General features: G+C 40.1%; 1 long non-coding RNA gene across 1 annotated transcript; it reads left to right on the top strand.

Annotated features, from left to right (window-relative positions):
* Positions 1–13,617: 13,617 nt before the first annotated feature.
* On the top strand, positions 13,618–18,105 carry LOC128608885 (uncharacterized). Its single transcript, XR_008386136.1, has 3 exons — positions 13,618–15,077; positions 15,260–15,403; positions 15,523–18,105. It is a non-coding gene; the product is annotated as an uncharacterized LOC128608885 (long non-coding RNA).
* The last annotated feature ends 4,952 nt before the right edge of the window (positions 18,106–23,057 follow it).

Genomic DNA, 23,057 nt, shown 5'->3' with positions numbered 1-23,057 from the left:
GGACTCGCTCGCGGCACGCACACTTGGCCTCAGTCGTGTCTGAATGCTACCACGGGTTTTCGTGTTCTTTCCAGACATTTTAACGTACCACAAAGTTAAAAGTGCAAACAAGGAAATGGAGTAGAATAAGTCAAAATCTATTGTATGACTGAAAGCGCTAATTAATTACAATTTTAATCAAAATCAGCAGGAGCCTCCAATTTCACATCCTACTCCATCGAACTCCGAATTCGAATCCTCCTTTTTTATCTTGGTTTAATTTTTTCATCACAAAAACCTGCCATTTTAACAGAGGTGTGTAGACTTTTTATACCCACTGTACTCTCTGTCTGTCTCTCTATCTGGCTTAATGCCTGATTGTCTCTCTGTTTGTCAGTCTATCCCTCCATCAGTCTCTATGATGGTCTGTCTGTCTAGAAAGGAACAAATGGCCTCGTTTATCAGTCTTTTAGTTAAGGACACTAGTGATTATATGGCACACTGCAGCTTGAGACATGTCAGATCGGTCACTTAACAGTCGCTTAGTGCTCTCTCTAATAAAGTGTTGCACAACATTAAAAGAAGATGCCAGGGCAAGACAGAACCGACTTATACGTCATCTGAACCCGTCCTCCTTTTATACAGCAGCATTTCATCTTAATTGAATGACTGGTTGTAGTTGTTTAAATGTATGGATTTTTGTTTTCTTTTATTCAAATTTATTATTAGCGTTCTATACAAGCTGCAAACGAGATAATTGTCACTGACTGATCCCTGCATAGAGGGAATTGCAGTAATCTAGCGGTTGCTATTTTTACCTGCACTTGATTCCGCCTCAGTTAGCGCTACGTGACAGATAATGATCAAGTGGAACGAGCCAAACAAGAAACAGGAAGGTTTCTCCGGACCTTTAGCGCCTCGAACCCAGAGGATTGGTGTTGATTTCATCCATGGGCGGCGTATGCTCAGAAGTCCCTACAGCATTCAGCAACACAACTCACCCCATTCCGGTGCGTCTTAGGCTACCAGCTGTCGTTATTTCCATGGAACGCCAACCCCACCATCTCACCGTCGGTCGACCAATGGTTCCGCAGGAGTGAACAGGTTTAGGGAAAGCACACACCAATGCCTAGTGCAAGCCACACGCACCTACAAACGAAAGGCTGATCATCACCGGAGGGAACACCCTAAGTACCAACCAGGTGACAGAGTGTGGCTCTCCATTAAGGACTTAAAGCAGCCATACCCATAAAGCTGCTTTGTGACAATGTCTATTGTTAAAAGTGCTAAATAAATAAAACTGGTTTGAATTACAAGTTACACACATCAAGTGTCTATAAACATACAGTAAAGTCAGCAACTCACTCCAGTTTCTTCAGTTTATAGTGTGGATCCTTTCATAGATCAGAAAGCAGCTTCACTCCTGATTCTACTGGTTCATTACCATACAGAATCATGTCTCTCAGGTGTGATGAGGGGTTTGACCTCAGAGCTGAAACCAGAGCAGCACAGCCTTTATCTTTTATACTGCAACACTCCAGCCTGCAGAGAGGAGAAACACAGATACACACACACACACACACACACACACACACACACACACACATACACACACACACACACACAATTTTGCTGCACAGTCCATAACATTTTTAAGAATTATTTTTTTTTAAACTTCTACTAGGACCACATGCAGCTAGAAATAAGCTTTCTATTCACATAACTCTGGATGGCCTTTCTGTTTCATCATTTGCAGCAGTAAAAGACCTTGGCAGGATTATTGACTACAGTCTATCATTTGATGCTCATATAGATAATATTACTAGGATAGCCTTCTTTCATCTCAGAAATATTGCTAAAATAAGAAATATAATGCCACTACATGATACAGAAAAATTAGTCCATGCTTTTGTCACCTCTAGGTTGGATTATTGAAATGCCTTACTGTCTGGATGTTCCAGTAGGAGTATAAACAAACTCCTAATCAAGGCATTAGAATGGCCCAGTCAATCACCTGACTTGAATCCAACTGAACAGATTTAAAGACAATATGTTTAGAAGAATGGGCCAAAATCACACCTGAATATTGCGGCAGATTAATTTCTTCATATAGGAAGCATCTTGAATCTGTCATTACAAACAAGGCTTCTCCACTAAGTATTAAATAAATTTCAGTGAGCGTGTTCAATACTTGTTTCCTGTGTCATTCCTCTTTATTACACATAACTTAATTTATGGACTTTTATTTGGATTTTTTTTTATATGTGTGGATTTCTTGAGTTAATACCAAAGTCTGGTGAAAATTTCATGTGAATAGCTTCATTGTAAATATATTTACTGAAAAAAAGTTGATGCATTCAATACCTATTTCTGCCACTGTATAGAAGGGATTTATTTAATTATAATTGCACTATCCGGTGTCTGCCAGATGAGGATGGGTTCCCTTTTGAGTCTGGTTCCTCTCAAGGTTTCTTCCTCATATCGTCTCAGGGAGTTTTTCCTCACCACCGTCACCTCTGGCTGCTAATTAGGGATCGATAGATATCCACAGATATCGATTCAGTCAATATCCAGATATCTGTAAAGCTGCTTTATGATGATGTCCATTGTTAAAAGCACTACAGTATATATATAAAATTGAATTGAATTGAATAAATGCGCTCTGGGAAAAAGAGCTGGGGTCTGTGATCAAAGATGAGCTTTTGGGAGGAAGCACTAAGGAACATACACAAATGCTCAGCTATCTCCAGATAGTGGCTAATTTCAATTTAAAAGCATTTAAAGATTTTACTATGCAAAAACTAATCTACGTAAAATTTTTCCAGTTGTGCCCCTGATGTGTGACAAACGCCATAGTCAGGAATCCTTCCTTTTCCATAGTTATTACCTTTGTCCTAATCTGACTCAATTTTAGACTAATGTATTTCAAACTATATCAGATATACCACACATAATATTGCAAGCAGAAGAACTATTGATTGTGCTTAGGGTTTTTGTTAAGTTGTACATGCATCACAACCATCAGTGCCAACTGTTGTCATATGCCCTTATTATAGATACAAAATGTATTGTAGTGGCTTGGAAGAAACAGGGGTCCTCTCTGCAAAAACGTGGCTTGAGGAAATTGTGAAACCATTGCATTTGGAGAGAATAAAGTTTTCTTTGTCAGACAGACTTGGTCAGTTTCACAAGATTTGGCATTCCCTTCTCCAATATACCTTACGTTGACCTGATACGCTTGATAGTACTTGTTGCAATGTATGATGACCTCATTGGTGTGATGAAATCCTGGCATGACTGGTGGAGTATGGGGTCAGCTGCCATTTTTTTAAATGTACTTTTTTGGTGTCTTTAATCCTGTCATATTTGTTTATCTTAATGAAGAATTTAGGGAGACTGCATTTGGTCTGTTAATATTGACTGCATTCAACACTCCTCAATAACAAGAATTAAACAAGAAAGAAGGAAGAAAATGCAGAATGTTGCACAGTGATTGGATAACTATAGCAGTTAATGCTGCTTTATTAAAATTGTCCTCCAGGTCAGACAATATTTTATGAAAATAAAACAATCATATTACAGAAATGCTGTATCCACGATATGAAAGTGATTATCTGACCTCAGTGTCTCCAGTTTACAGTGTGGATTCTCCAGTCCAGCAGAGAGCAGCTTCACTCCTGAATCCTGCAGGTTATTATAACCCAGGTCTAGTTCTCTCAGACTGGAGGAGATTCAGCTGAAAACTGAGGACAGAACTCTACAGCTTTCTGCAGTGAGTTTACAGTGATGCAGTCTGTAAGAGAAATTGTACTCTATATTAGAACACTGAAATCTGAATGTGTGTATGTGTGTGTCACAGGCAACTGCTTTAACAAAGTGTCTTTCCTGTTCATCAATCTTGGTAAAATTCACTATTTCAGAGAATAAAATGATCAAATATATCACTTCAATATCATGCTGTTTGTGTAATTTAACTCTAACTTTTTTTGGCAGACAATGCAGCCTGCATGAAAATTCAATTCAATTCAATTCAATTTTATTTGTATAGCGCTTTTTACAATAGACATTGTCTCAAAGCAGCTTTACAGAAATATCAACATGGTATACAGATATTAAAGGTGTGAATTTATCCCAACTGAGCAAGCCACTGAGTGGCGACGGTGGCAAGGAAAAACTCCCTAAGATGTTTTAAGAGGAAGAAACCTTGAGAGGAACCCGACTCAGAAGGGAACCCATCCTCATCTGGGTAACAACAGTTAGTGTGAAAAAGTTCATTATGGATTTATATGAAGTCTGTATGGCCTTAGGAGCAGCTGTAGTCCCAGCAGTCTGGAATTAGAGAAGATTTGAGCTCCATCCAGAGCAGAAAGGATCTGGATCTCTAGTATCTCCATAAATTCGTGTGGGGCTCGGCGAAAGGAGAGAGGGAGAAAAAAGATTATTATGACTGCGAAGTAGTAGAACAGAATCTAGTCAGGGTAGGCTTGAGTAAACAAATACGTTTTAAGCCTAGACTTAAACACTGAGACTGTGTCTGAGTCCCGAACACTAATAGGAAGACTGTTTCATAACTGTGGGGCTCTATAAGAGAAAGCTCTTCCCCCTGCTGTAGCCTTCACTATTCGAGGTACCGTCAAATAGCCTGCATCTTTTGATCTAAGTAGGCGTGGCGGATCATATAAAACCAAAAGGTCGCTTAGATATTGTGGTGCGAGACCATTTAGTGCTTTATAGGTTAATAAAAGTATTTTATAGTTAATGCGAGATTTTACTGGGAGCCAATGCAGTATTGATAATATCGGTGTGATATGGTCGTATCTTCTAGTTCTAGTTAGGACTCTAGCAGCTGCATTCTGGACTAACTGGAGCTTATTTATATTCCTACTGGAACATCCAGACAGTAAGGCATTACAGTAATCTAATCTAGAGGTGACGAATGCATGAACTAGTATTTCCGCATCATGTAGTGACAATATGTTTCTTATTTTAGAAATATTTCTGAGATGAAAGTAAGCTATCCTAGTAATATTATCTACATGAGCATCAAATGATAGCCTGGAGTCATTAATCACTCCAAGGTCTTTAACTGCTGTACATGATGAAACAGAAAGACCATCCAGAGTAACCATGTGATCAGAAAGATTACTTCTAGCTACACATGGGCCTAATAAAAGTATTTCTGTTTTATCAGAATTAAGTAGAAGGAAGTTAGTTAACATCCAATGTCTAATGTCCTTTACACAATCCTCAACTTTACTAAGCTTCTGTCTGTCCTCTGGCTTCGCTGAAACATACAACTGTGCATCATCAGCATAACAGTGGAAGCTAATTCCATGTTTACGAATAATTTGACCTAGGGGTAGCATATATAAAGTAAAGAGCAGTGGGCCTAAAACAGAACCCTGTGGAACTCCAAAAGTAACCTCAGTACGCATGGAGAAATCACCATTTACATCTACGAACTGATAACGATCGGTCAGATAAGACCTGAGCCAAGAGAGGACTGTTCCCTTAATACCAACAACATTTTCTAATCTATCAACGAGAATAGTGTGATCTATAGTATCAAAAGCTGCACTAAGGTCGAGTAACACAAGCAGCAAGACACAACCCTGATTGGAGGTCAATAGAAGGTCATTTACTACTTTAACTAACACTGTCTCTGTGCTATGATGAGGTCTAAATCCTGACTGATACATTTCATGAATGTTATTCCTATCTAAGTACGAGCATAACTGCTTTGCTACAACCTTTTCTTAAATTCTTAGAGATGAAGGGGATATTTGATATTGGTCTATAGCTGGACAATTGAGACGGGTCAAGAGCAGGTTTTTTAATCAAGGGTTTAATAACTGCTAATTTAAGTGATTTAGGTACATAGCCAGTGCTTAGGGAAGAATTGATTATATTTAAAAGTGGTTCAATTACTCCTGGACAAATCTGTTTAAACAAACATGTAGGTACGGGATCTAGTATGCAAGTTGATGAATTGGCTGAAGAGATTAATGTAGCTAGTTCGGTCTCGCTAAGCGGAGCAAAACACTCTAAACATTGATCTGATATTGCTACATTGTCATGTAATGGGTTTGTTACACTACTGTCCGGTTTTAATTTAATGGCAAGTATTTCACATCTAATATTTTCAACCTTATCAATGAAAAATTTCATGAAATCTTCACTGCTATGTAATGATTGAGTGTTTCTCTCTGTAGTGGTTTTATTCCTAGTTAAAAGGAATAACTAAAATCTCAGTTGATGCCTCAGCAAGAGGACAGAATGTTTTGAAAATGTTGATCAGGACCTGGATGGCATCGCAAAGGTGGATGTAGACCAACGACTAAAAACAATGAGAATCATCACTGTCAACAATGCAGCAGAGTGTTTTGTGTCAGAGCTGCCCAAGCCAGCATATTCAGCATACACACAAAGCAACCAATATCCAGAACTCAATAAGTAACTGAAGTATCTAAAAAAAATAACAGTTTAAGATGGCAAGGGAAGTTGAGAAATCTCCTTTGGCAGAGATCCAGGCAATCCTCAAGGAGAAGCTCCAGACTGCGTAGAGCAGATGGACACAGGCGGATGCAGAAAGATATGTCAACTGACCAAGCAGCTGCTTGGCCAGAAGTGGTCTGGCCACTTGACCTACCCAATAGACATCAACGACTATCTTGAGTGCACTTACAATGACCCTGGGGGAGACCAGCTCCTAGGTCCAAGTGACATGCTGATAACACCACCGAAACCAACACCAAAACCTCCTTCAACTTCAAGGAGTCCTGGCTGAGATAAATGAAAGAGGTAATTAAGAGGGAAAGTGCAACTTCTGCACCAGGCCCCAGCAGAGTTCCCTACAAGGTCTATAAGAACTGTCTAAAGCTGTGCCACAGGCTTTGGAGGCTTGTGAAGGTGGTCTGGAGAAGAGGAAAATTGCCAAGGCATGCTGAAGGTCTTTGATTCCAAATAAGGAGATGTCCGTGAAAATCAACCAATTTCGGATCATATTCATGTTATTGAAAGTAGAATATTCTTCAGCATCATTGCAAAGTGACTCTCTTACTTTCTACTGAATAATAGATACGTTGGAAAATTGTGGTCACACAACTCGTGAGGGAAGCAAGAAAGGGCAAAGGAGAACTGGCTGTGCTGTGACTTGATTTTGCCAATGTCTTGATGCCCTACAAACTGGTTGAGGAAACTGGAGAAACACCATATACCCCAGTAAGTGAAAGACCTCATCCTAAATTATTACAGCAAGTTCAATGTAAGGGTCTCTTATAGGACTGTGTCACCTGACTGGCACCAAATGGAAGTGGGTATAACTGGCTGCACAATCTTGTTATTGCCTTCGCAATGAACATGGTGGAAAACATGCTGGGGGCCCTCAGAAAATCTGGCAGGAGCCAGATGGGTACTCCCAGTAGCTCAAGAGACTCATGTCTCTTGGCGCACCTGAATTTTGGTCCCTGGTTTTTAAAAGGTAAATGGTAAATGGTCTGCACTTATATCGCATCTTTTAACCTTAGAAAGACCTGTAGACCTTTGTTCTACAAAGTACTTTATACTGTGTCTTCAGCAGCATCACACTGTATAGAAACAGCTATAAACTCAAGCTCACTTTCAGATCTGTCAAGATGGCATTCATTGTGGCATGGGCATGAGAACAGCACCATTACACAGAAGTAAGTGACCCCAAAGTAGCTACTGGCATCATATTGAGGACTATGAAAAAGTGAAAGTATTTCACCTGCAACATAAGGTCCTCATGGGGAGAGTGGCGCAAGGCAAGGGTTGTCTGGGGAGTAAAAGAGCAGCCAAATTTTGACACCACCAGAGGGAAGGAAAAACAGAGACTGGTGCAGGAGGTACTGTGAACCACCAAGGTGCCTGGATGAGGTGGGAACAGGCTTTGGAGTGGTGAATCAACTGGGATATGTGGAAGTGGATAAAAGTTGTAATACTGGGAGTCCACAATGTGCTTCTAAGTGTGTCCAACCTGTTCACATGGGACATAGTTGAAATACCCTCATGCCCACTGTGTTCCAAGCCAGGGACACTGGAACACAACCTGTCCAGTTGTTTGGCAAAGGGTGCTACCACTGGCAACATGATAAAGACCTTAATACCATCACTGAGGCAATCAGCAATGGGATCAACATCAGGAGGCAGGTCCATTTAACAGTCAAGGGGATAACATTCATCAGGGATAGACAGCACCCAAAGCAGAAGCACTGTCCTGTTGGTCTGCTTACCTAGATGATAACATTTTCCAACACCTAGACTTTTTTGAGGCAAGACATTTCTCTGATGTCAGAAACCACCAAACAGATAATCCTGCTGGAGTTCACTGTACACTGGGACAAAAGAATGGGGGAGGCACAGAAGAGAAAGACAGATATTCAGATCTGGTAGAGAACTGTCACAGGAAAGGGTGCAGGTTGAGGTGCATGCCTATCAAGGTGGGCTATAGGGGGTTTGCAGCCCAGTCTCTCATCATGCCCTAACGTACCTTTGGCATTTTGGGGCTAAACAGAACTCCCACTGAGGTCTCTGTATTATCCAAAGGCCTTAAGGCCTTTATTCAGGGAGTCCCACTCCCAATGAATTTACAATGGCACAAAAGATTTATTCCAGCATTCAAGGCTATATGCTCATTTTAATAAGGGTGAACAAACTACACCACACAGACTTCCTAAAGCACATGGAAAGTTGGCTTCTCCAAATATAATTGCAACATATTATTGTGGACACCTCATGCAAAAGAATTCTAAGTATGGGCGGCTATGTTTCATGTGGGAGAGAGGGTTGTCCACTAATCACAGGGTTGGTGGTTTGACTCCTGGCTTCTCCACATGTTGAAGTGTTCTTGGGCAAGGCACTGAACCAAGACAAGACAGTTTCTCCCAATGGCAGGCTAGTGCCACAGTGAGTGTGTATGAATGTGAAACAGTGTAAAGCACTTTGCAGAACCACTATGGTTAAGAAAGCAATATATAAGTGCAGACCATTTACCATTAGGTTAATTCATTAATACCTGCAAAAGAGAAATTGGCAAAATACATTTAAAAAATCCACCAAAAGCCTCTACTATCTACCTGAAAGATCTCAGAAAAATGAATGACATTATGATCAAACTGGCAACATGGTGACTTCTTCTCCAAAGCTCCAACCTGAGACCCATGAAGTGGTCTCACCTGCCTAGCTCCAGTTAGAAGTCAACGTGGTGACCTCATCTGCAGAGTCCCGGTCGGAGGTCAATGTGGCGAACCCGTCCACAGAGCTCCAGCAGGAGACCCACGAGGCAGTCTCATCCCCAGAGTTACAGCCTGAGACCCACGAGGCTGTCTCATCTCCAGAGCTCCAGCATACAGTCAAGTTCCTGTCCAAGGTCGAAGAGACGACCAAGTTCCTACTTGGCTTGAGAGGTTGTCTCTCAAACCACGTTCCTCTCCAAGGTTGAAGAGATGGCCTCTCAAGCCAAGTTCCTATCTGAGGTAGAAGAGACGACCTCTCAAGCCAAGTTCCTGTCCGAGGTCGAAGAGACGGCCTCTCGCACCAAGTTCCTATCCACAGTTGAAGAAATGGCCTCCCAAGACACTGTCTGAGGTCGATGAGATGAGCTCTCAAACCAAGTTTCTGTCTGAGGTCGACGAGGTGACCTCCCACGCCACGTTCATGTCTGAGGTTGACGAGGTGACTTCCCACGCCAAGTTCCAGCTAAAGGTTGATGAGGTAACCTCCCACGCCAAGTTCCAGCTAAAGGTCAACGAGGTGACCTCCCATGCCAAGTTCCAGTCTGAAATCGATGATGTGGCCTTCTACTCCACGTTACAGCCTGAAACTGGTGTCATGACTAACCAAGTTCTCCTCACAACAGAGTCTGTTAACACGACCAACCAAGTTCTCCTCATGTCTGAAACCGATGTCACGACCAACCAAGTTATGCTCACGCCAGAGTCTGTTGACACAACAACCAAAATCTCCTCATGCCTGAAACCAACGTCACGACCAACCAGGTTCTGCTCACGCCAGAGTCTGCTGACACAGACAACCAAGTTCTGCTCACGTCCGAGTCTGCTGACATGGACAACCAAGTTCTGCTCACGCACGAGTCTTCTGACACAGACAACCAAGTTCTGCTCATGCCCAAGTCTGTTGACACAGCCAACCAAGTTCAGCTTACAGAGTCGATGGAGGACGGCACTCCACTTTCCTGCTCTGCTGAGGATGTCACTCTGCCTTCCTGCTCAGCCGAGGACGCTGCTCAGTCTCTCGGTTCAGCTGAAGATATTGCGCCCAGAGGGCCAGGACTGCCAGGGGAGGGAAGTTTGTTTTTGGGGGGGTCCTGTCATGATTTCCCCTCGAGCAGTGCTGCAGTATCGCAGCGTGCTCGGAAACCCGAAGAGCTAGCTCGTTGCGCGAGCCCGATGCGCAAGCTCTTAGCAAATGCACCCTTTTGGGTCTTCAGTGACATTGACTTAGTTTACTTTGGACACGTGCTTTTGTTGTCAGTCCTGACCCTTATTACGTTAAGCCCAGGGTAAAGCAAAGAAAACCAGAACACTTACCAGCAGTTGCAAAAATAACTAATGCAGTCAGAATTATAAATAAAGTATATTTTTAATGTCAAATACACTACACAGCATGTTATATTGTGTGTGTATGGGGGAACACTCATCTCAGCACGTGACAGGCTGGTCATCTCAGAAAGTTGTGAATGACACATGAATGAACACGTCTGTGAAAGATTGTATTACTGTACTGTGTTGCTCTAAACTTCATTCGGAGTCCTGTCACAGTTGGCTTCCTTTATGGGAAGTAACGTCAATCAGCTGATCCAATGACGTTGTGGGAATTCCCTCGATGGTTGGCTGGCGAACTCTTTCGAGAGTATACGGGAACACAATCACATGTTCGGGCAATACAACCAAAGGGAAAAATAATTATACAATCACAAATTAACTTAGTCACACCCTTCACTCACCTCTCAAACTTATCTGTCGCCAGTTCCACAGACACACTCATTTTGGAAGTCATGTCTCCTCCAGATTATATCTGTAAACACACACATGCATACACACACACACACACACACACACACACACACATACGCACACACATACGCACACACACACGGCGCACACACACATACAGTAACAGTAATTTGGTGGTTTAATGTCTTACTCCAGTCCAACATGGGTGTGTTGAATCTATCTCTGTATTATCACATGGTTCACTTACAGGGAAATCAAGTCCTACAGTAAACTGTGTAAGTTACACTCTAAAAGCAAATCTTAAGGCTCAACAAAAAAAATTAATGCAACAGTTTATGTCCGTCATTTTGAATTATAAGTTCTAATTAAATTAAGTTCAACCAACAAACTATACCGAGTTAGAGAAATGACCTTTTCCTCTACAATCATATGTATTTTCAATTAACACTTATTTAATAATTTGTATAATAAACACAAGTTTTTGAATTGATTACTCATAAAAATTAAGTTGCTCCAACTAGTTTTTTTAACATTATTTAAAAGGAATTTAAGTGTTATGTACTTATTTACCATAATTATGAACACAGGTTTTTTACTTGACAGTCATTTTAAAAATTTTGTTGCTCCAATTAAATTTTCTCCAGTAGAATGCAGCCTTTTAAACTAGTCTTTTAAATAAATTATATACCAATAGTAACTAAAATCTAGTGTCATTTACTATACAAATATCATACCTAACATCTTTGCAGGTTTTATAGACATAAAAGCACTGAATGAAATGAGCAATATAGACAAAAAAAGAAACACTCCTCGTCTAGTACTTTTATCCCTCCCTAGAACTATCCAATTCCAAATGCTGCTAATTCTGTTCAAAGAGCAAACTGACTATAATGGAGCTAGAAGACTGTATGTGTGAATGACAAAATATATTTAAAAATGTGTCAATACATGAAATTAGATTACACAATGTAGTTGACATTTACACGAATAAGCAGAAATTTAATCATGCTTTTCTTTCCTATAGCACAAATGAAAAGCCATCTCTAGATGATCAAATTTGTCAAATGAAACTTTATCATTCTTTTCAACTGCTATGGTAAACTAAACAGTGGATATTCAAATTACACTTCTAAATATGACTAGCATTAGCTACATGTAGTAGTACAACGTAGTCCATCAACTGTATTAGCAGGTGTAGCTTAACCTATACACGTTATCACAATTGAGAATATGCCCAAATTCATTGCTTTAGTAGAATTTATTTGTAAATGAAATGAGACCCACATTGAAATGTCCTTTGTATAGTCTCGACAGTGACCCTTACAGTTTGCCCAAGAACCTGTGGTCCATGGATATTGGCATGTGTCCAGAAATTGGTTTTCCCGACATTTATATGTACTCTATTCCAGTGCATATAAACACTTCGACTTTACACACATAAGGTCTTAACTTTGTGCACATTAATATGAACAAAATCTAAGTTTTCATAAGCATGCACAACAAATGAACATTAGTACTTTGCTACAAAGCTGTTGTTGGCAGTTACAGCTTCAAGACATCTACAGTAAGAAGTAATTAGCTTTGTGTAGTCATTAATTCCCCCAGGTCATGACAGTCTCACTGATGGATTTGCAATTTCAAAATCCTCCATAAAGTTTCAGTGTGATTCATGTCAGGAGATTGGCAAGGCCTTCTGGAGTTAATTTGGCTATACGTTTGTTTTCTTTGTTGTTTTTGTGTTAAAATTTTGAACATTCAGTATCTTGGCTGATTCTGGCTGATTGTGCATATTCGCACAGTAACTTACAGTAATTACTTTACTCTGAATAGGGTTCTGATGGATCTAGAGCCTAACCCAGGCTCACTAGGTGTGAGGTGGAAATATAACCTGAATGAGACACTAGTCCATCACACGGCACCATTTACATACATTCACACACCCATTCACACATAGGGGCAATTTATCTAAACAAATCCAACCAGAGAACCTGGAGAAAACCCAGACAAAGGGAGACATGCACAGAAGCTCACGTCTCAACAAGAATTTATTTGGATGAAACAAGAACTCAGTTGCACCAATAAAAACAAAAAATAATAATAAAATATAAATGTAAAAGTGATTTTACTTCAGTTTCTCCAGTTTACAGTGTGGATTCTAAAGTCCAGCAGAGAGCAGCTTCACTCCTGAATCCTGCAGTTCATAATTGCGACTAAGGTCCAATTCTCTCAAACTGGTGGAAGTTGAGATGAGAACTGAGGACAGAACTCTACAGATTTCCTCTGTGACTTTACACTGAGACAGGCTGGGAGAGAAATGATGATATATCATATATTTTTACAATTCTACAGTTGTATGCAAAAGTTTGCCAATTCATATATTTTGTTGACAGTTGAAAACAAACTGTCTGAAAAAAATTACATTTTCTACAAATGTTTTCTATAGTCACTGTACTTTATATCTGACAGAATTAGTAATGCCAATTGTTGCATGAGTAAAAATTTGGAAATCTTTCCAGTTATATAGTTTCAGAACTAAATGAACTCGATGGGCCTTAACCGACTCATTAAGCAGGACCAGAATTGTGATCGGAAATAACAGTTTCAGCGTGCAAGAAATTCTCTGACTGGCTTCTGGTTTCTCTGATCCAATGAGGATCTGAAAATAAATGTGATTGATGCCTACAAAGCAGAGGTTGATACAAAGACATCAACGTGCTTTCAGTTTACAATTGTGACTGTCCAGAATGTTACTAAGAAATGGCAGTTAAGAAGATCTGTGAGCTCCCTGTATGCTACAGAAAGGCAAAATAAACCGCCCAAATGACACTAAAGACATGCAGGAAGGATTAGCTGAGACAGCTGAGTGGTGCTGAACTGTTCTACTCCCTAGGGTTGCTTCCACAAACATGATCTGCATGGAGGAATCTGAACCTCACTCTTAGCATAGAGTTTTCAGTGGCGCTATAAAACACATTCCACCATCCACAAAGCTGCATGAGCCAAATCTTCAAATATGGCATAATCCTAGTCGATCTTTAAATCTTCCTTTTATACAATTTTAGTTTACATTCTGATGGTCATCTGTCTGTACCCTGTGAGCACTGAAATCAGTAATTACTCTCTCATTTAAGCTGATTTGATTGACATTAAGTGGGATAGAAGCTCCAAGTAATCAGTTTACCTGTTATTACATATTATTATACCACCAGGAAAAAGTATACTCATGGTCAGTAGTAACAAATCTCATTCAATGCATAGAAGCGTGCATACGCTGTTTACACATAACACTATGTATATGCACATTTTTTATTATTATTATTATTATTATTGAGGTGTGGGAGATTAGAACTCTCGGGATGGTGAGCGCATGCGTGCATGGGAGGTGAGTGTTGCTTCTTGGGAAACTGAGTCCTGGCCGGGTTGAGATATGACAATTATATGCATCCACATTTATCTGGGGATTACTAAAGTATTATCTTATCTTATCTTATCTTATCTTTATAAATGAGACCACAAATATTCACTAGTTTTGACTAATATATAATAACATATGGGCATAATATATATAATTTTATACCATGGTCTGTCTGAATACTTGATTCTGAATAGCTGGAAATTATGTGTTCAAACTGTAGTGCACAGGTAGTTCCAGATGGTTTAATCACAGTTCTAAATTAATGCCCATGCCTATAAACACCTGTAACCATAGTAACATACAGTTACAATTTCATACAGTAGTTAAACTCACAGCTTCATTATTATTAGAGACCCGGCACAGACTCAGGTAATTCACACACGCGCAGTCTCTCTCTCTCTCTCTCTCTCTCCACGCACAGTCTCTCAGTCTCTCTCTCTCTCTCTCTCTCTCTCTCGCTCTCTCTCTCTCTCTCTAATAACTATTTATTATAATTTCTTTAAATAACTGTTATCTTATCACACTACTTTATCTCTGTATATGATTTAGAGCAGGCAAAATTCTAGATCTAACGACCCGTATATAAAATAACTAATGAAAATTAACCATTTGTTGTATCCTTTCAGTCAGATTTTGCACTGTAAACATCAATGACAGCTTAAACTTGTCAGTGCTGGCAAGTGACCATGGTATAAGTGGGATAATTCATGGCTAGGTGTGAGCTACACCATTTTAATGCACTCCGCTTCGTGTCAGGTTGTTCTGCACATGGAGTTCATTAGAGTTACAACAAAATAATAAAACACATTTATGAAATAAAAATTACTCACTTTGCCATTCTTGATGCTTTCATGACTGGTATCAACCTCAGAAGACATTCATCTGATCTGTCATATTTCCTCAAGTCAAACTCATTCAGAGTCTCTTCTGAGTTCAGCAACACAAACACAAGAGGTGACCACTGAGCAGGAGAGAGACGGATTCCATTAAGACACCAGTCATCTCTTCTGTTCAGGTAATGTTGGACTTCCTGCTCTAGAGAATGATCATTCAGTTCATTCAGACAGTAGAACAGATTGATGGATTTCTCTGGAGATGGATTCTCTCTGATCTTCTGCTTGATATACTCAACAGTTTCCTGTTTGTTGTGAGAGCTGCTTCCTGTCTGGGGCAGTAGGTCTTGTAAGAGAGTCTGATTGGACTCCAGGGAGAGACCCAGAAGGAAGTGGAGGAACAGGTCCAGGTGTCCCTTCTCACTTTTTAAGGCCTTGTTTACTGCACTCCTCAGGAAATCAGACATGTTTGACTTGGTGAAAAGATCAGACAGATCAGTGGTTTGTATCCGACAACCCTTGTCGTCACAGCGCCTGGCGCACCCTGGGCAACGTTCAGTATTATACTGCTGAGCAGCCAATCCTTCCACCACACTGGTTCCACCAGTAATATGCGACACCAAACGGCACTTGTCAGCGTCAGCCCTGACCATCATCTTTATATACATAGAGGGTTTCTCAGAAGACAAAGCGCTACTCCTTTCGGAAATGTGCCACAAGACGCAATGTAATATTCCATGTGTCCAAGAGACCCATCGCGACTCTGGCCAAACTAGGCCGGAGATACCCAGACTGACATTAGTAGCGGAAATTCCACATCCAAAACATGTGCGATCTACACCAAACCGGACATTACAGTTACATCTTCTTAATGTGCTCGTCGTGACACTATAGAGCTTATCACTGTGGACGTCGGTACCTGCACAATCTCATCCATGTACAAACCACCTGCCCAACCTTTCATACCCTGGGACATCAGCGATTCGGATGACCAACCTATTAGACTGATTGTTGGAGACTTCAATAGCCACAACACGACGTGGGGCTACCAATCCACCAACTCAGACGGTGAAGCGGTTGAAGCATGGGCGGAGGCCAACAGACTCACTCTCCTCCACAACCCGAAGCTACCTGCTTCCTTCAACAGTGGATGGTGATGCGGCTACAACCCTGACCTCATCTTCATCAGCGAGAAAATCAGCCCTCAGTGCTCGAAGTCCGTCTGCAAACCCATACCGAAAACACAGCACAGGCCCATCATGTGTCGGGTGCAAACTGTAGTACAACCCATTAAGGTTCCATTCTGGTGGATCAACTTTGTTAAAGCAGACTGGACTTGATTCGCAGAGGGTATCGACGAGAAACTCTGTACTCTTTCATCTGTGGCGTCGAACTACAACGAATTCATTAAAATCGCCCGAACCGCGTCATGTCAAACCATACCGAGAGGCTGCCGCACATACCACGTCCCTGGGCTTAACGCAGAGGCATCAGGACTTCTTAAAACGTACGAGGCCTTGTACAAGAGTGACCCCTTCTCCGAGGAAACTGTACAGATCGGCACCGAGCTGATGCAAGAGTTGTCCACGAGCCGTAGGAAAAAATGGGAAGACACGGTCACGAACATCGACATGACACACAACAGCAAAAAAGCCTGGTCCACCCTCCATAGGCTAACAGGTGACCCCCCTGCAGCTACGAACCCTGGACAAGTCACCGCTAATCAGGTCGCAAGCCAGTTGCTTCTCAGTGGTAAACCATCACACCGACTACCTAGAGTTGCACTAGTAGTGGAAGCACAGGAAGACAGCAGCGAAATAAGTAAACCGTTCACACTGTTTGAAGTTGTCACTTAAGTGAAACTTCTGAAAAATGGAAAGGCAGCCAGTGTTGATGATCTTACTGTAGAGCAGATCAATAACCTTGATCCAGTGGCAACATCGTGGCTCAACGACTGCCTAACAATGCTTAGAATACCAAGAGCTTGGAGAAAATCAAAGGTCGTTACATTGCTGAAGCCAGGGAAATGCCCCGCCGATGCCCAAAGCTACCGACTCAATATCTCAATATCGTGCCCTGCGTGTCCACATTCCTGCACGGCACGTGACCTCTGCGACATGACGGAGAGGGCTATCAAGACCGCAGCCTACTGGGTGAAACTAATATGAAGTGGAACCTCGACATGGAAAGAAGAAGAAGAAGAATTAAAAAAAAAAAATTCTTTACCTCATGTGGCGCTTTGGAGGGGGTAAACTTGGAGGCTCAGGCAATAACAGCAAGCGTCTGAGAGCAGTGTTATTAGTAAGATTTACTTTTCCGGCCTTTTGCTGCACCTGTCCCAACTTTTTTGAGACCACCTTTTTTGTTGCGCCGAATTACCTTCTTTTTTTTTCTTATACATTTACTCAGTTTATGCATGAATAACATGCATTTATGAGATTTACAAATCATTGCAATCTGTTTTTATTTACATTTATTTACATTTTACACAGCATCCCAGCTTTTTTGGAATTGGGGTTGTATTTAAAGAAAGTCCATGTATTTAGATGCTTTCCCAGTGCTGTAAAATCTGTATGTTAATGTATCTTTACAATTGTAGTTTTTGTGTCCCTGACATGTAAGATGTAAGATGTATGTGTTAATTATGTTCAATTTACATATTGTTTTTGTTTTTCCTGCCATTGTAAGTAATTACTTTGCAATACTTATGTAACTGTTTTTAATTTTTAAGTATTAATAAAAAAAAGCGTCACACACACACAGAGCTATATTTATTTATTTATTTTAAGTTATACTGTGTAGGTCAGTTGGCTGACTTAAACTTGAAAACAAACTTGAATAAAAACAAGTTTTTCATTTTCATGTATTAATAAAAAAAGAGTCTCCTCTCTCTCTCTCTCTCTCTCTCTCTCTCTCTCTTTCTCTCGTAAAATCAGCATTCAACGATTTTTTTTTATAAACCTGTGCTTTGCTTGCTATTGTTTGTTATCCATGAGAGCAGAGTATTTCTCTGATTTTTTTTAAACAAAAGATCAAAAGGTTAAACAATAAAGACAATTTTTCACAGCGTTCTTTGCTCATATTTACCAAGGGTGCCAATATTAATGCAGGGCACTGTATATCATTTCTTGCAGCTTGAATCAATCTAGCCATTTTCCTGTGACCTCTCTTATCAACAAGGTGTTTCCACCCACAGAAGTGTTACTCACTCTGTGTTTTTTTGCATCATTCTGTGTAACTAAAACACACACACACACACACACACACACACACACACAGTATATGCTGTATATATTCCCTACAATATGATATGTAATGCATATGCAAACTTGAGAACTAATGCTTCATTTTCTTTTATTAATAACTGAAAAATGCACAATGTGTATATAAAAAATTATTTAGAATTCATTTGTTTATTTTTTTTTGGGGGGGGGGGTTCAGATATAATAGCACATATGTATGGCTTTAAAATTAAGTGCATAATTTCTTTTATTTTTTAAGTATTAAAGCAATATTTTAAAATCAGCACATTCATTTTCTTTAACTGATCAAACATGAATATCCAGTAAAGAGCAGGACCATGGCACTGTCTATTAACAATTTTAATGTATTTGGACAATATATCAATCTTATAGGGGTGTCCAAATTATGCCCCGATGCCATTTCTGAGAGCTATTTTAGAAATAAAATTAAAATCATCCCATTATTAAGAAAATGAGGTTCCTAGATCCATGCGTATTTTTCTCCATCATGTCCCTAACATGTCCAGGAACCCCTGTCTTTAGTCTTTATGGCAGGTGATCTCCTGTTGGCTTGGAATGAAAGCCTGCAGTCACATTTTAAGAATAGCACTGGTCTTTCCTGACCAAGCGCATCCATCATCCATCCATCCATCTTCAACCTTTTCAGGGTCACAGGGGAACCTGGAGCCTATCCCAGGAGGCATCGGGCACAAGGCAGGGTACACCCTGGACAGGGTGCCAGTCCATCGCAGGGCACAATCACATAAACACTCACACATCCATTCATACACTACGGACACTTTAGACACGCCAATCAGCCTACCATGCATGTCTTTGGACTGGGGGAGGAAACCGGAGCACCCGGAGGAAACCCCCGCAGCACGGGGAGAACATGCAAACTCCGCACACACATGGCCCCACACACATGGACTCGAACCCCGGACCCTGGAGGTGTGAGGCGAACATGCTAAACACTAAACCACTGTGCGCCCTGACAAAGCTCATTCAAACTCTAATGATTTTAATGTAAAATCCTTAATGAAACCCATCCCAAATTACTTTATTCATCAGTCTAGTAAACAGGTAAAGAAGACCCATGAATTTATAAACAATAACTAGGGCATGGAATATAATAATATACAAAATAAAAAATTGATACAATATGATGCCTGAATATGTATCGTGAGGAACTTAAAGATAGGGCAAGGAGAAGGAAGGCAGAGGCAGGCTTGACACAACACAACTGTTTATTTGGTCTTTTTTTTCTTCTTTTCCCGCTTTTCAGCGTTCGTTTACTTTTTTTTATTTCTTTGCTTCTTCTGTAGTTCCCCTACATCTGTCAGAGCTTCCAGTGTATCTGGGACATGCTCAACCTCCCTGCTGACCTGGGACTGGGCCTGGCCAGCTAGCTGGTGCAGGGCTCCACCAGATACAGAGACCAGACGATCTTGCTGACTTAGCAAGATCTGCACGTGTTCCAAAGTCACGCACAGGAAAAACAAGATGAACTGATTCAGTGTTTTTGCGTTCTACTATCATGTGATTGAACTGTGTTATATTCTGTGTTTACATTCTGTGTAAATTAATTGATTGCAGTATGAAATTATATTCTAATTTTAACCATGTTGGATGTAATTGATAAAAAGGAGTGAAGTATGTGGTCACCTGACTAAGCTGATTTTTAAGCGTCTCCACTTCTTTCTTCAGGCTGTATATCTCCTCCTTGAGCTCCTGATTCTTGTTTACCAAGTCTTGAATGAGACACTGAAAACAGAACATATGGGCCTTCAGATACCTGATGTGGGTTCATTTTAAGTCTCTACACTAAGAAGCTTTCTTTGGCAAACCATTAAACATTACAGCAACATCACACTAACTAACAGTAACTAGTAAAGTTCAATATGTGCTACATTACAAAAGTGAGAGTTAATTCTCTTGAGTCAATTAAACAACGAATAAAAGTGGGTAGAAAACATCAGGTTATTACTGTAGCATTAGATTACATTTCTGCAGGACAGTAAAAGGAGTTTAGATGATACAGAACTAGAGAATGAGTCAAAACCTTGGACACTCCTTCCTCGCTGTCCTCCACTTGTCCACTCCTGTCCGAGGTGGAGAGGCTCAGCAGCTCTGTACCGCTGGACAGTTTCTCCAACGCCGTCTTCTGCTCATCAATACTCGAGCTTTTCTCATCCGGCTGCGACTCAGCGACATCGTGGCCAACGTCCGCTTTCCTTCCATCCGCTGCCTCTCTCTCGGCTTCAAGGCGCTCCAGCATACAGAGGATACTGTACAGCAGAGTGAACAGCTTATCATAAGTGTCGTCGCACTGCTTTAGAAGTTCAAATAAATTTATGACTTCTGACATTTTCGTACAGAATATGTTAATCAGTCTCTGTCAAAATTGCTTGCTAGAAGTTTTTGAAATTGATTGCTTGCTAATATATAGACGGATTGATTCATAGACGTAACAGTTGATTAGAAAATTCTTCGCGAACACGTGACGTAAGAGTCAGCTACGACTGGAATTCGAATGTGTCACCGGAGGGTCATGCAGACATTAATACTTGGACATTGACAGCTCATGTTTTTTGTTGTTGTTGTTGTTGTTGCTGTTTTGTTTTGTTTTGTTTGTTTGTTATGTAAGCAAGCAGAGGAGACATTTGCACATCTGTTATTATTATTATTATTATTATTATTATTATTATTATTATTATTATTATTATTATTATTATTGCGCTATATCTAAACAGTTCTGGTCTGAACTGGGTCATCATATTTTTGACTCTGCCAATTTTACACATTCTTTTAGTTTAAAAGACATTATTATTATTTTATTACAGCGATACTAAACAATAAACCTCTGGAGTATGTGGTTAAGTTTTTCATTTTATACGTAAATTTTTCATTCATGAACAAAGATTTGCAAATGGTATTCCATCCTTTCCCAACCTTAAAATGGAATTAAACTAACTTTTTAAAATGTCTTTAGACGAAAAAACCTAAGATCCCTTAACTAACTTGAAGAAATATTTAAAAAAAAAAAAAATTGTATTTAGATGCTTTCCTCGTGTTGTAAAATCTGTATGTTAATGTATGTTTACAATTGTAGTTTCTGTGTCCCTGACATGTCAATCTGTTGGAAGACGTGTGTGTTAATTATGTTCAATTTACATATTGTTGTTGTTTTTCATGCAATTGTAAGTCATTACTTTGCAATGCTTATGTAACTGTTTTTAATTTTTATGTATTAATAAAAAAAAAGAGTCACACACACAGCTATATTTATTTATTTATTTTAATTTATACTGTGTAGGTCAGTTGACTTAAACGGCTGACTTAAACAATTAACTGATATAAAATTACATGAACTGTATTTGCTATATGTATATTATATAATATTCCCTGTAATAAATAATTAAATATACACTCACACCCACTTTAATAGGAACAGTTGTACTTTTTAAATCTTCACCTGTCTAGTTTGGGTGAATCTGTGCCTCAGATTCCTCAGATAGCCTCAGATTCCTGTTCTTTATTTTTTGCAACAATTGCAAACAAAGTACAGGTTTATCCAAAAACAAAATCTTTGTTAAATATAGGTGTGCAACAGTTATTGGCACCCTTTTAGTCAATACTTGATGCTACCTCCCTTTGCCATGATAACAGCTCTGAGTCTTCTCATAATGCCTGATGAGGTTGGAGAATACATGGCAAGGGATCTGAGACCATTCCTCCATACAGAATCTCTCCAGATCCTTCAAATTTTGAGGTCCACGCTGGTGAACTCTCCTCTTCAGTTCACCCCACAGGTTTTCTATGGGTTTCAAGTCAGGGGACAGCGATGGCAGGACCTTGATGTTGTGGTCAGTAAACCATTTTTGTGTTGATTTTGTTGTATGTTTTGGATCATTGTCCTGCTGGAAGATCCCAACCATGGTCCATTTTAAGGTATCTGGCAGAGGCAGTCAGGTTTTCATTTAATATCTGTTGGTATTTGATAGAGTCCATGATGCCATGTATCCTAACAAATTGTTCAGGTCCTCTGGCAGAAAAACAGCCCCAAAACATTAAAGATCCACCTCCATATTTAACCGTGGGCATGAGGTACTTTTCCATATGGCTACCTCGCTGTTTATTGCCAAAAAGCTCTATTTTGGTTTCATCTTACTATAGAACCCAATCCCATTTGAAGCTCCAGTAGCGTCTGGCAAACTGAAGATGCTCGAGTTTGTTTTTGATCAGAGTAGAGGCTATTTTCTTGAAACCCTTCCAAAGTACTTGTGGTGATGTAGGTGACTTCGGATTCTAGTTTTGGAGACTTTCTGTCCCCAAGACGCAACTAACTTCTGCAATTCTCCAGCTGTGATCCTTGAAGATATTTTGGTCTCTTGAACAATCCTTCTTCACTGCGCGTTGAGACAATACAGACACATGTCTAATTCCAGGTTGATTCATAACATTTCCAGTTGACTGGAACTGTTAATTATTGTCCTGATGGTGGAAATGGGCATTTTCAATGCTTGTGCTATTTTATTATAGCCACTTCCCATTTTGTGAAACTCAACAAGCTTTTGCCGCACAACACAGCTAT

Source organism: Ictalurus furcatus, chromosome 1, assembly GCF_023375685.1.
Source record: "Ictalurus furcatus strain D&B chromosome 1, Billie_1.0, whole genome shotgun sequence".
Taxonomy (NCBI): Eukaryota; Metazoa; Chordata; class Actinopteri; order Siluriformes; family Ictaluridae; genus Ictalurus; species Ictalurus furcatus.
This window is presented reverse-complemented; position numbering and strand designations above follow the sequence as displayed.